This window comes from Leopardus geoffroyi, chromosome A1 (assembly GCF_018350155.1).
Source record: "Leopardus geoffroyi isolate Oge1 chromosome A1, O.geoffroyi_Oge1_pat1.0, whole genome shotgun sequence".
In the NCBI taxonomy this organism is placed as follows: Eukaryota; Metazoa; Chordata; class Mammalia; order Carnivora; family Felidae; genus Leopardus; species Leopardus geoffroyi.
The window spans coordinates 25,851,338-25,865,719 of NC_059326.1; the positions used below are offsets into that span (position 1 = coordinate 25,851,338).

Consider the following 14,382-nt stretch of genomic DNA (forward strand, 5'->3'; position numbering starts at 1 on the left):
GGGTGACTCAGTTGGTTAAGCCTCTGACTTCAGCTCAGGTCATGATCTCACGGTTTGTGGGTTCAAGCGCTGCCCTGGGCTCTCTGCTGTCAGAGAGCAGAGGCCCGCTTCGGATCCTCTGTCCCCCTCTGTCTCTGCCCCTCCCCTGCTTGTGCTCTCTCTGTGTCTCTCCAAAATAAATAAACTTTAAAAAAAGAAACGAGACTATCACAGATACTTGTTTTCCTAGCTTCCCTTGGATATAAGTGAGGCATGTGCCCGTCAGATATATACATGTACCTTGACATTGATTAGGAAGCTGGGACTTGGAAGAAGCAGGTGTTCTGGTGTTGGGTGATGACAGGGACCTTGGCTGCATATGGTGTCCAGTGTTGTCAGTGGAGGAACCTGCGGGGTCCAGTGTCCATAGCAACAGCGGTGTTTCTAAAGCCTTGTTGTGAGCGTTGTTCCCCACTGCAGAGCCTCGGCGCCTGGTTCTGGCTCTCCCAGGGATCCTGCCGGCTCTCCAGTGCCTTCTGATGAGTCCCTTTGCCCCTTCACTCTGCCAGAGTTGGTTCTGTGCCTTGCACCTAAAAACTATGAGCGATAAATGAAAGAAAAGTCTTCCCAGGCATGAGAAATTATGGAGAGGAGAACAAGAGGAGTGGGAGATAGGAGAGGAGGGTGGGCGGGAATGGGTTTGGACAGGAGATGGAATGTAGGTAAGTTGCGGGGGCCGGAGGCCTTCGAGGGTCTGCGCTGGTGGAGCTGTCCTGGTGGTTCACAGCCCATTCTGATTGCTTGATCCGGTTAGTAAATACCAGTGTCCCTTTGGATTATGTGGTGCTTATGCTTTACTGGTTTTTAAAATGTTTTGGTTTGAGGGCACCTGCATGGCTCGGTCGGTTAAGCATCCGACTTTGGCTCAGGTCATGATCTCACCGTTCCTGGTAAAGCCTGCTTGGGGATTCTGTGTCTCCCTCTCTCTCTTTCTCGCCCCCTCCCCCATTTGTGCTTTGTGTGTGTCTCTCTCTCAAAAATAAATAAACATTAAATTTTTAAAAAATATTTTGGGGTTTTTTTATTTGCAAGTTTTTTTTTTTTTTTTAATTTCTTTTTTTCAACGTTTATTTATTTTTGGGACAGAGAGAGACAGAGCATGAACGGGGGAGGGGCAGAGAGAGAGGGAGACACAGAATCAGAAACAGGCTCCAGGCTCTGAGCCATCAGCCCAGAGCCTGACGCGGGGCTCGAACCCACGGACCGCGAGATCGTGACCTGGCTGAAGTCGGACGCTTAACCGACTGCGCCACCCAGGCGCCCCTGCAAGTTTTTTTTTTATTGTGGTTAAAAAAAACCCCACATAACATACAATTTAGCATCTTAGCCTTTTTAAAAAAAATTTTTTTTAACATGTATTTATTATTGAGAGACAGAGGGCAAACAGGGGAGGAGCAGAGAGAGAGGGAGACACAGAATCGGAAGTAGGTTCCAGGCTCTGAGGTGTCAGCACAGAGCCCGACGTGGGGCTCGAACTCACAAACTGCAAGATCATGACCTGAGCCGAAGTCGGACACTCAACTGACTGAGCCACCCAGGTGCCCCTAGCATCTTAACCTTTTTAAGTGTAGTTCCATAGTATTAAGTACTCACATCGTTGTACAGCAGATCTCCAGAATTTACTAGTCTTGCAAATCTGAAACTCTGTATGTATTAAAGAAAACTCCCCTTTTCCTCCTTCCTCCAGCCCCTTTCTGTTTCTGTGAATCTGACTGCTCTAGAGAGCTCGTGTAAGTAGAAACCTAGAGTATTTGTCCTTTTGCATTTGTCTTACTTAGCACGATACCCTAAATGTTTATTCATTTTGCAGCACCTGACAGGATCTTCTTCCTTTTAAAGGCTGAATAACATGCCATTGTATGTACATACCACATTTTCCTTATTCATTCATCCATCCATGGACACTTGGGTCCCTTCCACATCTTGGCTGTAGTGAAAAACGCTATGAACATGAGGGTGTCAAGGGTTTTGAAATATTTTGAGTTGCAGGGAGCCTGTGTGGCTCAGTCAGTTGGGCGTCTGACTCTTGGTTTTGGCTCAGGTCATGATCTCGTGGTTCGTGGGATTGAGCCCCGCATCCGGCTCTGTGTTGACATCTCTCCTTGGGATTCTCTCTCTTCCTCTCTCTCTCTGCCCCTCCCCTGCTCATGCTCTCTCTCTCTCTCTCAAAATAAGTAAATAAACATTTAAGAAATGTAAATATTTTGAATTGCTCCTGGGTGCAACTATTCATCTTGCTTAAGGAGAGGGGATCTCTGAGGGTTAATGGCCAGAGATGTCCTTGATTCCAGTGTGGCACAGGTGAAATGTAGAGTTCAGCTGAGGAGCTCAAGATGTGGTGAGGAGGTTGTTCTACAGCGAAGACCTGTGTAGGGAAGAGCACCCAAGCCAGACTTGATTGGAAATCCCAGACCTCTGAGTGTGGGGTGCCCAGAGTCGAGAGTGCTACTGGCTGGCTGGGTCCAGCTAAGTTAGACCAGAGTAACCATGGACTTTCAGCCTCAAATGCCAGCATGGCAGGCAGTACCCAAGGTGAAAGAGGTGCTATCATAGCTTCTTAAGACCCCAACTCTTGGGGCGCCTGGGTGGCTCAGTCAGTTGAGCGTCCGACTTCAGCTCAGGTCATGATCTTGCAGTTTGTGGGCTTGAGCCCCGCGTCGGGCTCTGTGCTGACAGCTCAGAGCCTGGAGCCTGCTTCGGATTCTGTGTCTCCTTCTCTCTCTGCCCCTCCCTCACTTGTGTTCTATCTCTCTGTCTCTCAAAAATAAATCAATGTATCAAAATTTAAAAAAAAAAAAAGACCCCAACTCTTTTTGGACATCATGGGGTTGTAAAAACCATAGCCTTCAGCGCTCTGTTGGATAGAGAAGCAGAGGGCAAGGTGAGCTACTGAGAGACACATGTTACCTACATGGATGGTGAAATTATTGTATTAGCTACTTAGTTACTTCTGTTCTTGGCAAAGGTGTGGGTAGGGCAGAGAAGGAAAGCTAGATCAGTGATAGATTAAATTCAAAATTACTTTTCCTTCTGCATACCCGAGAAATTTGTGTTGGCCTTTTTGTGACCCTGCTGTATTTCCCTGCTTTGCCACCAATGTTGTGTTCTCCAGCCACACAGGACTACACGCTACCCCTCCACTCGGGCCCTGGAGGAGGAGCCCCTGGAGTTCGGAGCAAGTTGCTCAGCTGTTGCTGTGCGCGTCCTGGAGAAAATCAATGGTTTCCAAGGCGCCACAGCTGCGAACTCTATGTGCTTCTTCTGTTCATTCTGTTCTCTCGCTGTGGAACTCTCCCTTCCCCACTTGAAAAAACTCATTAGCCCCTTAAGAGCCATACCAAATGCCACGCCTGGGAAATTTATACCCGGTCTATGCCCCATCCTGTGTTCTCTCTCTCTCTCTCTAGGAAGAAGCAATCACACCATTTCCCCCCTGCCTTTTGCGTTTGATGGCTGGATGTCTGTCTGCCTCACGAGGCCAGGCACTGAGGGCAGCAAGCACATGGTTTTATTGTTATGCCCCAGCTCCTTACATGGAACCTGGCGGAGCTGGGCCCTAACAAGTGTTAGCCGAACACTGGAATGAGCTCCCTCCTTTGTCTTTCCCTGTTTGACCACCCCAATCTCACATGTAAATGGCCGGCCTTTAATTAGATTTATCTTTGATCTAAATACCGGGGTTTATTCTTACCCACTTATGATAGCATTTAGTGAAACAACTTGCACATAATAGGCGCTCGTGTGGTGGTTGATTTGACTGGATGTCTTGGTTTCAAGCCTTTGTTCACAGAATGTCAGAATTTGATGAGACCCTAGAAATCACCTAGTACAACCCGTCACCTGGTGTGTGAATTGGGGATGTCTCTGTGCCACTGGGTTAGGTCATACACATGGGTGTCTGTACTAATGCATCCCTGTGGCGCTAGTCTGCTGCATGGTCAACTCTTTCTGTTCAGTTATTGACAGCATTTGGCAGGTGCTTTCTCATGTTGATGGTGGTGATAAACAAATTGAGAAAGCAGTTCTAGAAAGAAGGGGTGGAATGCGCCAAGCAAGGAAGTGTGCGTGAAATGCCTGGGGCCATTACTACATTTGGAGTTCAGCATTGTAGCCACAGAGCTAGAAAGGCAGAGGTTAGGGGCGTAGAGAGACAACCGATGAGCCTGGAGAGAGGCAGGGTCGTGAAGGGCCTGCCTTGTTAGGCATAAGGAATTCGTTTTCATTACGTTGTCATTGAGGATCCTTGAGGAACTTTGAGCAATGGATTGATATTAGAAAGACCTTGCTGATATCGTTATACTTGAGGCATAAGGTAGGGAGGTGACTTTAATATAGCGGCGAAGGATGAGGACCCGGCCCAAGGCAATGGTGGAGGGGATGAGATGAGGAACAGAAAGAAGAGATATTTAAGATATACATGTAAGAGGTCCTGGTGAGATGGGTGAGAGGCGAGGACTGGAGGACGACTTCCGGTTTGGGGATGGCCTCCTGGGTGGATGGCAGTGGGCCGTCGACCATGAGGAGCCTGAGGATCCTCTAGGTCACAATGATCCACCTTCATTTTCATTAACTGCTCTGAGATTCAGAAAAAGTTATGGCTAAATATACAGACATGACATGGACAGTCCCCAGAGAGAGGTGACAGAGGTTAAAGACCTCCAGATGTAAGGAATATAACAAGGGATGAACAGGATCAGCACCTTGACAAGATGCTTTATTTTAGAAGTTTGAGGGGCCACTGGGAGAGCAGTTTCAGTAGAGCGTTGAGTCAGGAAGCCTAGACGAGGTAGAAACTTTCCAGGAGCTTGGCTGTATAAGGAGAGGATGACAAGCAGAGAGAGATACATTTTCTTTTTTTGTTAATAAGATAAGAGAGCCTTGGACTGACCCACCCACTGAGAGGCAAGCGCCAGATGAGAGGAAGGATTGGGGGTCAGGAAAAGGGGAATAATCAGGGGAGCAAGGAACTTGAGGCGGGGTGGGTGGACGATTAGAGAAAGGCTGATCCTTTCCTCAGAAACATTGAGGAAGGCTGTCGGGACAGGTGCTGAGGAAGATGTGGGTAGTGTGGCGAGTGCAGGGGTTGAACAGGAGACATCTGAGGTCTGTGCCCATGGACTCTATTCCCAGTGAGCCAGGGCCTGACACAGTCACTGGAGAGAGGGCAGCTACCACACAATGGTGGAGAGGGCAGACTCTGGAGGCACGGCTGGAGTTCACATTCTCTTCCTGCCGTTCACTAGCTTATGACCCTGAGAAGCAAACGCCCAAACACCATGTGCCTCAGTTTCCTCATCTGCCTAACGGATAGGACAAGAATCCGCAATGGATTGCTGTGAGAATCAAATGAGTTACAATATGCGAAGGGCTTAGAACAGGTGTACAACAGGTGGCGTGTAACAGCTGTTGTTACTGTTGTCATTGTCACCATCGCTATCTGCTGAGCCAAAAGGTCTTTGGTGCACGGTTGGAGGTTGTAAAGATGTGGACCGGCTGTTGAGTAAAATAGGGACCGAAGAACGTGAAAGTTTAAAAGTTTGCTGGGTGATACTGGGGGATGCAGCTAAGACCAGGAGATAAAACTGTTAGCCTGTGTGACCTTGTCCCCAAACAACCTAAAGGGACAGGCTTTGTTTTCTGTTCCTAGAGAGGACACTTGAGGTTCAGAGAATTCCAGTGACTTGCCTAGGGTCACACACCGATAAGCTGGCAGGAACAAGTGATTTGACTCCAGCTCTGTCTTTTAACCACAATGGGGTACAAAACACACCACAAAGCAGCTCACAAACCAAACTGTCACCAGGCTCTAGAAGCTGTGGTTGCCAGGCAGCGATGGGGTTATCCGTGGTGCAGGGCAAGAACAAAAGACATAGGACAGACAGAAGGATCTGGCTTTGTGAAGCACTTCTGTGACAATGGCTAGTGGAAGTTTCCTCCAAGTGACAAAAGGCTAGTTCACATCTCACTGGAAACACAATGCTTGTTTATTTGTTTATTTATTTATTTATGGGGGAGGGCAAGAGGGGAAGGGGCAGAGAGAGGGGGGACAGAGGATCGGTCAGAAGTGGGGTCCGTGCTGACAGCAGACAGCCCAACGCAGGGCTCAAACTCACGAACTGTGAGGTCATGACCTGAGCCGAGGTCAGACACTTAACCGACTGGGCCACCCAGGCGCCCAATGTTCATTTATTTTTGAGAGAGAGAAAGAGAGCAAGGGACAGAGAGGATAGGAAGTGCGCTCAGCGCTGAAAGCAGAGAGCCTGATGCGGGGCTCAAACCTACGAACCTTGAGATCATGACCTGAGCTGAACTCTGGTGCTTAACTGACTGAGCCACCCAGCCTTCCCACAAAGCCAAATTCTGATGCATTGTGGTAAAGAAGGCTTTTGATAAATAGACCCTTTATTCAAGGACTTGGCTCAGCATTAAAGCTGATGGAACAGACAGAGTATATTATCTGGGACACATATATGGTGGGATCCAGCAGAGTGCCCAGCACACCATGGTGATTAGCATGTGTTTGCTGAGTGAATGTCTGATTAAGTGATGGCTCTGGAGGTGTGGTAAGAGGGCGGAGAAGACATTTGGAGGATCCTTTAGAAATTAGTCTAACAGAGGCTTTTTCTCGAACATTTTAAAGTATTGGCACTACCTAGAAATTGCTTAAAATATCTGTAAAATTCTCACCTAAACAATTGAAATCATTCGACCATATTAACTATCCTTCTAACAGCCAAGCCCCACCAGCTTCTAGACGGTAATGGCCCAGCTGGTTTAAATGGGTCTCCATGGTTACAGGCATGCTCTGGTTTCCATGGTTACATTTCCCAGTCCCTTGCAGGAGTTAGATATATGTGAAATTTCAAAGGATTTTTTTTTTTTTTTCCCTCTCTTGCCAGCCTACACAGAAATCTAGGGTCCGAAGGTCTGAGATGAAAGTTTCAGTGACCTCTTGGGAAGGAAAGGGGGAAATGGTAATAATATTTGCGACAGTTGCAATCTATCATTGAATGAGGAAGAAAGGATTCAATGGGGACCTATTGTGGCAGTAGAAAGATATCCCTATATTATGAGCCTGAGCATTTTGCTTAATTAGTGGAGGAGGAAAACTGGGGTAAGGGAACAATACGCTCTTGTCTGGATCTGGCTCCCTGGGGGCAGAGGGGATGTTGGCCAGAGGTGGAGGGGAAATTCTTCCACATTAGAGTCCCTTTAGAGTGACCAATTCATCTCTCTGCCATGACAGCGCTGTAGCCTTCTTGTGTTGATTTCCCCCATGCTCCTCATTTCGAATCATCTCTCTTGGACCATTTTGGCTCAACCAGGCAGGCATCTGTTACAAGGCACCAGTCCAGGTCAAGACACTGTCATTGGAGCTGGCTTTTCTTGACAGAGGGAGCCCAGGTGGAATTCTAGTGCCTCCTTGTGGCATCTCTAACATTTCTAGCTCTACCTTATCCTGTAGGAACCGCTCCCGCCGCCACCCGCCAATGTTTTCCTGTTAGTATCTAGGAAGGAAAAATTGTCTTTCTCCATGGATTCACGTATCCATCCTTCTCTCCTTCCTTCTCACAAAGTTACAGGGTATCCATTACGTTTTGGCTAGGCCCTAGAAATAGTACTGAGAAAGAAGAGGATATTGCCTTCACAGAGTTCACCATGCGGTGTGGGGAAGGGGCAAAACAGGTGAATAGCTCCCGGTAATAAAAAAGCAAATGGGACCATGACAGAGGGAGGGACCCACCAGCTGGGGAAGCTGGGGAAGCTGTGAAACCGGAGCGCCTTTTTGAGCTGGATGTTCAAAGAACCGGTCCCTCAAAGATGAAGGATGAAATAAAGACAATATTCCATTAAGCAGGGGATTCTGTCTTCAAAATAAACTGGAGTACAAAATGCAGTAACACCCACCTTTATCTGGGCTCATATGCTTGCTACTCTGTGGTCAGAAGCAGGTACAAAGACAGTGCTCGTGGGAAAACCTGAGAAGGTGTCAGTAGTAGAGTCAAACCAGCACAGCACCATTGGCTGAGTTATGGGCACCCAAAACAGAGATGGTAGGCACCTCTTGGAAGGACCAGGTTGTTCCCTGGGCAGAAGGTGGGGTGTGTGAGTGAGCAGAGATGCACAAAAAGAGGCTGGGAGGGAGGCACAGACATACCCCCACCTGCAGCAGAGGCTTCGTGAGCTAGTCCGAAGACAGGGCACTTGAGTCTGAAGGCTATGGAGTCATTGAAAGACTTTAAATAGGGGAGAAACATAATCCAATTTATGAATTACAAAGGTTGTTCTAATGGTGTTGTGTTCGTAACTAAGTTCAAGAATGACTCCTGGGGTCTGGATCGGGAGACTTCATTGATGGTGGTGCCTGTTCACAGAAAGAGGGAATCTAGGGGTCCCTGGGTGGCTCAGTCAGTTAAGTGTCCAACTCTTCATTTCCACTCAGGTCTTGATCTCACAGTTTGTGAATTCGAGCCCCGCATCAGACTCTACGCTGACAGTGAGGAGCCTGCTTGGGGTTCTCTCTCTCCCTTTCTTCTGCTCTCTCTCTCTCTCTCTCTTTCAAAAAAAAAAAAAAAAAAAAAAGAAGGAATCTAGGAGAGGTCGAAGCATGGAAGCTACACCTACTGGTCTCTTGTGTATTCTCCCAGAGATATTCTTTGCTTCTACAAGCATATTTCAAATTAAAGCCAATAATGAATTCTATTTGGTCATGTAGGGCCTAGGAGCATCACATGGATATGTCCAGCAAGCAGGGGATTTTGAATTAAAGAAAGCAGTCTGCCTGGAGATTTAGCTTGGAGGGTCATGGGTATCTAGACAAAAAGCAAAATCATAGGAGAAAAAGCAGAATGGGAAGAGAGGACAACTATGAGGAACAACCGTATTTAAGGGGGAAGTAGACAAAAAGACACCTGTGAAGGCCTGTAGTGGACATATGGGACTGACTGTTCAACATTGGTCCTTCTTCTACAACTGCCCCCCCCCATGTTTATTGAAGAAGCTGCCATGTTATTTTGAATTGACATCCTCAAACCAATCCAGCCTAGTGAGCACCTAGCACAGATTAGAACAGAAGTGTCTCCTCCATTCCAGCTACAGCTCATTGATCCAGGGGTGGGCTGCTGACCCCAGCCAAGCCTGAGTCCTCCCTAGAAATTATTATTTTTTAGGAGATAAAACATTTTTAAATTTCAGGGCTCCTGGGTGGCTCAGTCAGTTGAGCAACCGACTTCCGCTCAGGTCATCATCTCGCGGTTCGTGAGTTCGAGACTCGCGTCCGGCTCACTGCTGTCAGTGCGGAGCTCAATTGGGATCCCCGTCCCCCTCTCTCTCTGCCCCTCCCCTGCTCATGCTCTCTTTGTGTCAAAAATAAGTAAACATTAAAAAAATTTTCTTTTAAATACCCAGCTCTAGCATTCATATACCCTGGCCTGGGGACAGGGTGGGGAGTACTCAGTTTTCCCTGTCCCCAAGGAGAGGGTAGATAGCTGAGTCACCCTTCACCCCCCCAAGTAAAGACCATCAGAAGGCCCAGATCCTGAGCTTTCAATATCAGGATCCAAATATGAGGGCTCACTCTCCCTCGAAGCTCAAACAACCTTCAACCAGGAAGGCAAGCCTTCTGCTCCTTTGTCTCCTGTCCACCCTTAAGACACAAAGACCTTCTGTCTGGCTAAGCAGGCAGGTCTGTTGGTGAGCCCCAGGAGAATACAATCATCTTTCCAAATGTAGCAAGCGTACTAGGTCTCCGACGCCCCATCTTGGAGCACACTTGAGGTCAGTTTCTGGAGGTGTTGATGCACAGGGGGCACTGAGGTTTGGCACAGCTCAAAGCCTTTCAAGAGGTGGACCTGGGAAGCTTATATGGAGGGGATGCTACCTGAGATGCTCACCTGCCAGCAGGCAATTTCTGCAGCACGGTCCCACAGGCCATCTCCCTTCGTGTGACATCTGTGGGTCACGGGAGAGGAGGCGGTTGACGTGAGTCACAGCCACGGCCTAGAGCATGGCACCAGCCGTGATGAACTGCTCCAGTAGCCAGGGCCTGGAGTGGAGATGGGGGAGAGCCAGTTTGTCCTCCCTGGCAATTTGCATGCTGAAATGAAAGAAGGAGGCAGTGTTCTTGGTGTGGCTAAAGCTGTGAGATGTCCAATTCAAAACTGTTAATGGCCATGTTCTTTTCCACATGGAGAAGATCAGCCTGTGGGGCCTGAGGTTGATGACACAGAAACTCATAGGGGAGCAGACTTAGAAAAGAAAGAGTCCGCAGGGCTGGAGACGCTGATTGCAGGCACCCTCACCCTTCCTGAGCTCTGTGTTTACTTCTGAATGATGGGGAGTTTCTCCCACAAACGCCTCTTAATTTGAATTGGGCTTCTGACCTTTGCTGCATCCTAATACTATAGAGTGACTTAGATGAAGCATAACCAGTAGGAGACAGAGCTAGGGAATAGGGTCACAGAAGTAAAAGGATATGGGTTTCTGGGGCACCTGGGTGCTTCAGTCGGTTAAGCGTCTATGGCTCAGGTCACGATCTCACAGTTTGTGGGTTGGAGCCCCGCATCTGGCTCTGGGCTGACAGCTCAGAGCCTGGAGCCTGCTTCGGGTTCTGTGTCTCCCTCTCTCTCTGCCCCTCCCCTGCTCATGTTCTGTCATGCTCTCAAAAATAAATAAACATTAAAAAAAATTTTAATGTTCATTTATTTATTTATTTTTTTATTTTTTTAAATTTTTTTTTCAACGTTTATTTTTGGGACAGAGAGAGACAGAGCATGAACGGGGGAGGGGCAGAGAGAGAGGGAGACATAGAATCGGAAACAGGCTCCAGGCTCTGAGCCATCAGCCCAGAGCCCGACGCGGGGCTCGAACTCATGGACCGCGAGATCGTGACCTGGCTGAAGTCGGACGCTTAACCGACTGCGCCACCCAGGCGCCCCCATTTATTTATTTAGAGAGCAAGCAGAGGAGGGGCAGAGAGTGAGGGAGAGAGAGAATCTCAAGCACTGACGGTGCAGAGCCCTATTTGGGGATCAATCTCAGGAACCACGAGATCATGACCTGAGCGGAAATCAAGAGTCAGACGCTTAACCGACTGTGTCCCTCTGTTGTATGTAATTTTTATGAATATTCACAAGGTGTCAAAAAGGCCACACCACTTTACATCCTTCTAGCAATGTGGAGAACACACTTCCTACCACTCTTGCCAACAGGGTATTTTAATATTTTTTACTTTTGCGAATCTATTAATTGAAAAGCGACTTCTTACCGTAGTTTTAATTTGCATTTCTTTTTTATGAGCAAGGTTGAGTTTCTCTTCATATATTTAAGCTTAAACTATTTTATTTCTATGAATTGTGTTCCTATTTGTTGCCCATTTATCTGTTGGCTTGTTGATTTTTTGTTGTTGTTGAATTACTTTTTTTTGAGAGAGAGGGTGCAAGTGAGCAAGGGGCAGAGAGAGAGATGGAGAGAGAGAGAATCCCATGAGGGGCAGAGAGGGAGAGAGAGAAGTGGGGCTTGAACTCACGAACCATGAGATCATGACCGAGCTGAAGTCCAATGCTTAACTGACTGAGCCACCCAGGTGCCCCATTGTTGAGTTTCTTATCGACTTCTGTCCGTTATTCAAATGCTAAGGAAATTATGCTTTTGTCTATGATGTGAGTTGCAAATATTCATATGTCTTTTGACTGCTTTCTATACAGAATTTTTTTTTAATATTGTTCAATTTATCAACGCTTTATTTTAAGGCTTCTGGGTGTTAACTTATTTTTTGGCAATCCAATTCTGAGATTATAAAAGTAAATTCTCTCACATTTTCTTCCAGTGCTTTTATGGTTTCATTTTTTTGACATTATAAAATATGTGATCTGTCTGGAATTTGTTTTGATCTACAGTGAGAGACAGAGATCTAACCCAATTCTCCCCCTACATGTCTACCCAGGAGTCTCAACATCACTTACTGAGTAATCTATTTTCCTTCTCACTGACTTGAAATGCCTTCTTTGTATTTGTGTCTGTTTCAGAACTTTCTAGGACAGATGAGCTTTAACCCCATTCCCAACCCATTGTCCAACCAAGAAAGCTTCATTGTTACTGTTTTATTTTTAAAAATGGGAGAGCCTTGAGAATGTTTGTCTGTGGAGGGGAAAAGCAGGTGGCAAAGGAAAGTAGAGAGGAGGCACCAACGGGGCCATGAAGGGCAAAGAGGTTAGGATCATTATGACAGATCCAAACAGCTCATTGGTATGACCACCTCCGACAGGGGAGTGTGTGCTCTGGATTCTCAAAGGGTTTTTGCATAGTGTGAGGTCTCCTCCCTTTTAGCTTCGTGTAGCCCTCCCTCCCAGTTTGTCAGCCTCTTCTTGGCCACCCCGTCGGGAATCTGTGTCTGTTGACCAAGTGTTCTCTCATGGACCTTCCTTGCACTTCTCGGAGGCTCAGAGCGCAGCCTGGACCAATGTTACTGCCCATCTCGCTTTCTGCTCCTCTCTGTTTAGGTACCTCTCACTTGCCCCTCGGTGTTCGTTCCAAACCTCCCAGGCTCTGGCCCCTTCCTCCCAGCCAACGGCCTGTCTCATCTGGGTAGACGGCAGGTGCTCACCCGGAGTCCACGGTAGGGATTCAAGAGGCTGGTTCACAGAAGTTCTGTGTCAAAATCTGTGAGAAGTGAAATATCCACAGTGTTCAGCAGATTCCCAACACCCCAAAAGGTCAGAAAACTTCTCCCTCGGCAAATCGAGTATGCTAGGTATAATCTCCTTGAGCTTTTTAACTTTTACCTAAAAACATATATATATCCATAACCACCCTCATTTCCTTTTCTCTGCTTTGGAGGACATAGGATTCCTCTTCCTGTTTCTTCAAAGCCAGTCCCATACATCACCCTTTCACTCCAGCCTTTCTGCTGGCTTATTTTCTCTGAGTTACTTACTCTTCCTTCCCCTCCCCTCCACGCCTCCTGCCTTTCACACTGGCCTCTCTCGCTCCTAGGCCCACACAGGACAGCAGCAACACCACACTCCGGCACCCTGGTGCCCCCTCCCTTGCTCTCAGCAGGCCGGGGGCCTCTCCTCTGTGGTCTCGCAGTATCCCGTGCATTTCTGTCCTGTGCCCCCCACCCTGCACTGTTACAGCTGTGCTGTCTCTCCTGTGAGACTGTGAAATTGAGGACCACATCTTACTTGATGTCTCTAGACCAATGTCTCACACACCATGGGAAGCTCGATCAATATTTGTAGTCAGGAGTTAATCGATTCAGTTCTTCTCTAGACCCTCTTCTCTCCTGTCTTTTCTTGAGGCCTAGAAATTAGAACAAGAAACCGTTTTCTGGGTAGGCACACGGCGGGTTTGTCCTAATGTAGCACCACTTTTTTTTTTTCTTGTATCTCTTTTCTCTCTTACGTCATGCAGTACTCCACGAGCTTTAAAAAAAAAAAAAATGTGTTCTTTTGGCTACAGCTACACGGTGCGTCGGTCTAAACGACTCCTGAACCCTCTTCTGCTTTATAACGGGGAATTCAAAGCTCATACTCTAATAAAGTATAATTTGTATTATTAACACCTAAATTGATGTGATTACTGCCCCCATCGAAGTGCAACTGCTTGGGAGGCAGTACAAATACAGCTCATTGAGAAATAGTTACCTACGTAAGAAAAAGAAAACCCAGGCCAGAAGTCCGAAATCAAGGTGTCAGCAGGGCCACGCTTCCTCCGAAGTCTCCAGGGGAGAATTGTTCCTCGCCTCTTACAACTTCTGGTGGCTTGTAAAGTTCCTTGGCTTGTGGAGAGTATCACTTCCGCTAAGAAGGGTACCTGTCGTTGGATGGAACCCACCCTAAATCCAGGATGATCTCATCTTGAGATCCCGAGTTTAATTACATCTGCAAAGACCCTTATTCCAAACCAGTCACATTCTGATGCTCCGGGTAGATGTAACTTTTGGGGGCCGCTATGCAGCCACTACCCCTGGCACTTCTCCAGACCCAGACCTCCAGTGCTCAGGAGAGGAATGTGAAACTCTCCCATCTCCCTTCTTGACTCCACCTCATTTTATGACTTGGGGGTTTGTGGCCCCAACTTTGGTTAACCCCTCTCACAAGCTGCCCCAGACACTGAACACCTTCTATCCAAGATACATGATTAATTAGCAATGTCAGGCAAGCTTCCTTGTTATCGATTGGGTTGAAGCTGGCAATTCCTCACATTTTTTCATTTCTTTCTTTTTTCTCGTCTTGTTTGTAAATAGAGAAGGCTAAATGAATCATTTTGAATTGTATTGTGTATTGAATTGTATTATCCAGAGGATTCGATGGAAGCCAGTAAGTAGGAGACACGCAGAGC

General features: G+C 47.3%; 1 protein-coding gene across 5 annotated transcripts in view; it reads right to left on the bottom strand.

Annotated features, from left to right (window-relative positions):
* The window catches only part of GPALPP1 (GPALPP motifs containing 1), a 72,125-nt gene that overhangs the window by 26,376 nt on the left and 31,367 nt on the right, over positions 1-14,382 (bottom strand). For 4 of the 5 annotated variants that reach the window (XR_006712240.1, XR_006712237.1, XR_006712239.1 and 1 more), the window contains exons 9-12: positions 13,224-13,341; positions 12,644-12,699; positions 9,933-10,135; positions 280-576 (exon numbers count right to left, since the gene is read on the bottom strand). The gene's annotated coding sequence lies outside the window, so the exon portion shown is untranslated. The remainder of the gene's footprint in view (positions 1-279; positions 577-9,932; positions 10,136-12,643; positions 12,700-13,223; positions 13,342-14,382) is intronic. The other variant, XR_006712241.1, reaches the window with a different exon arrangement.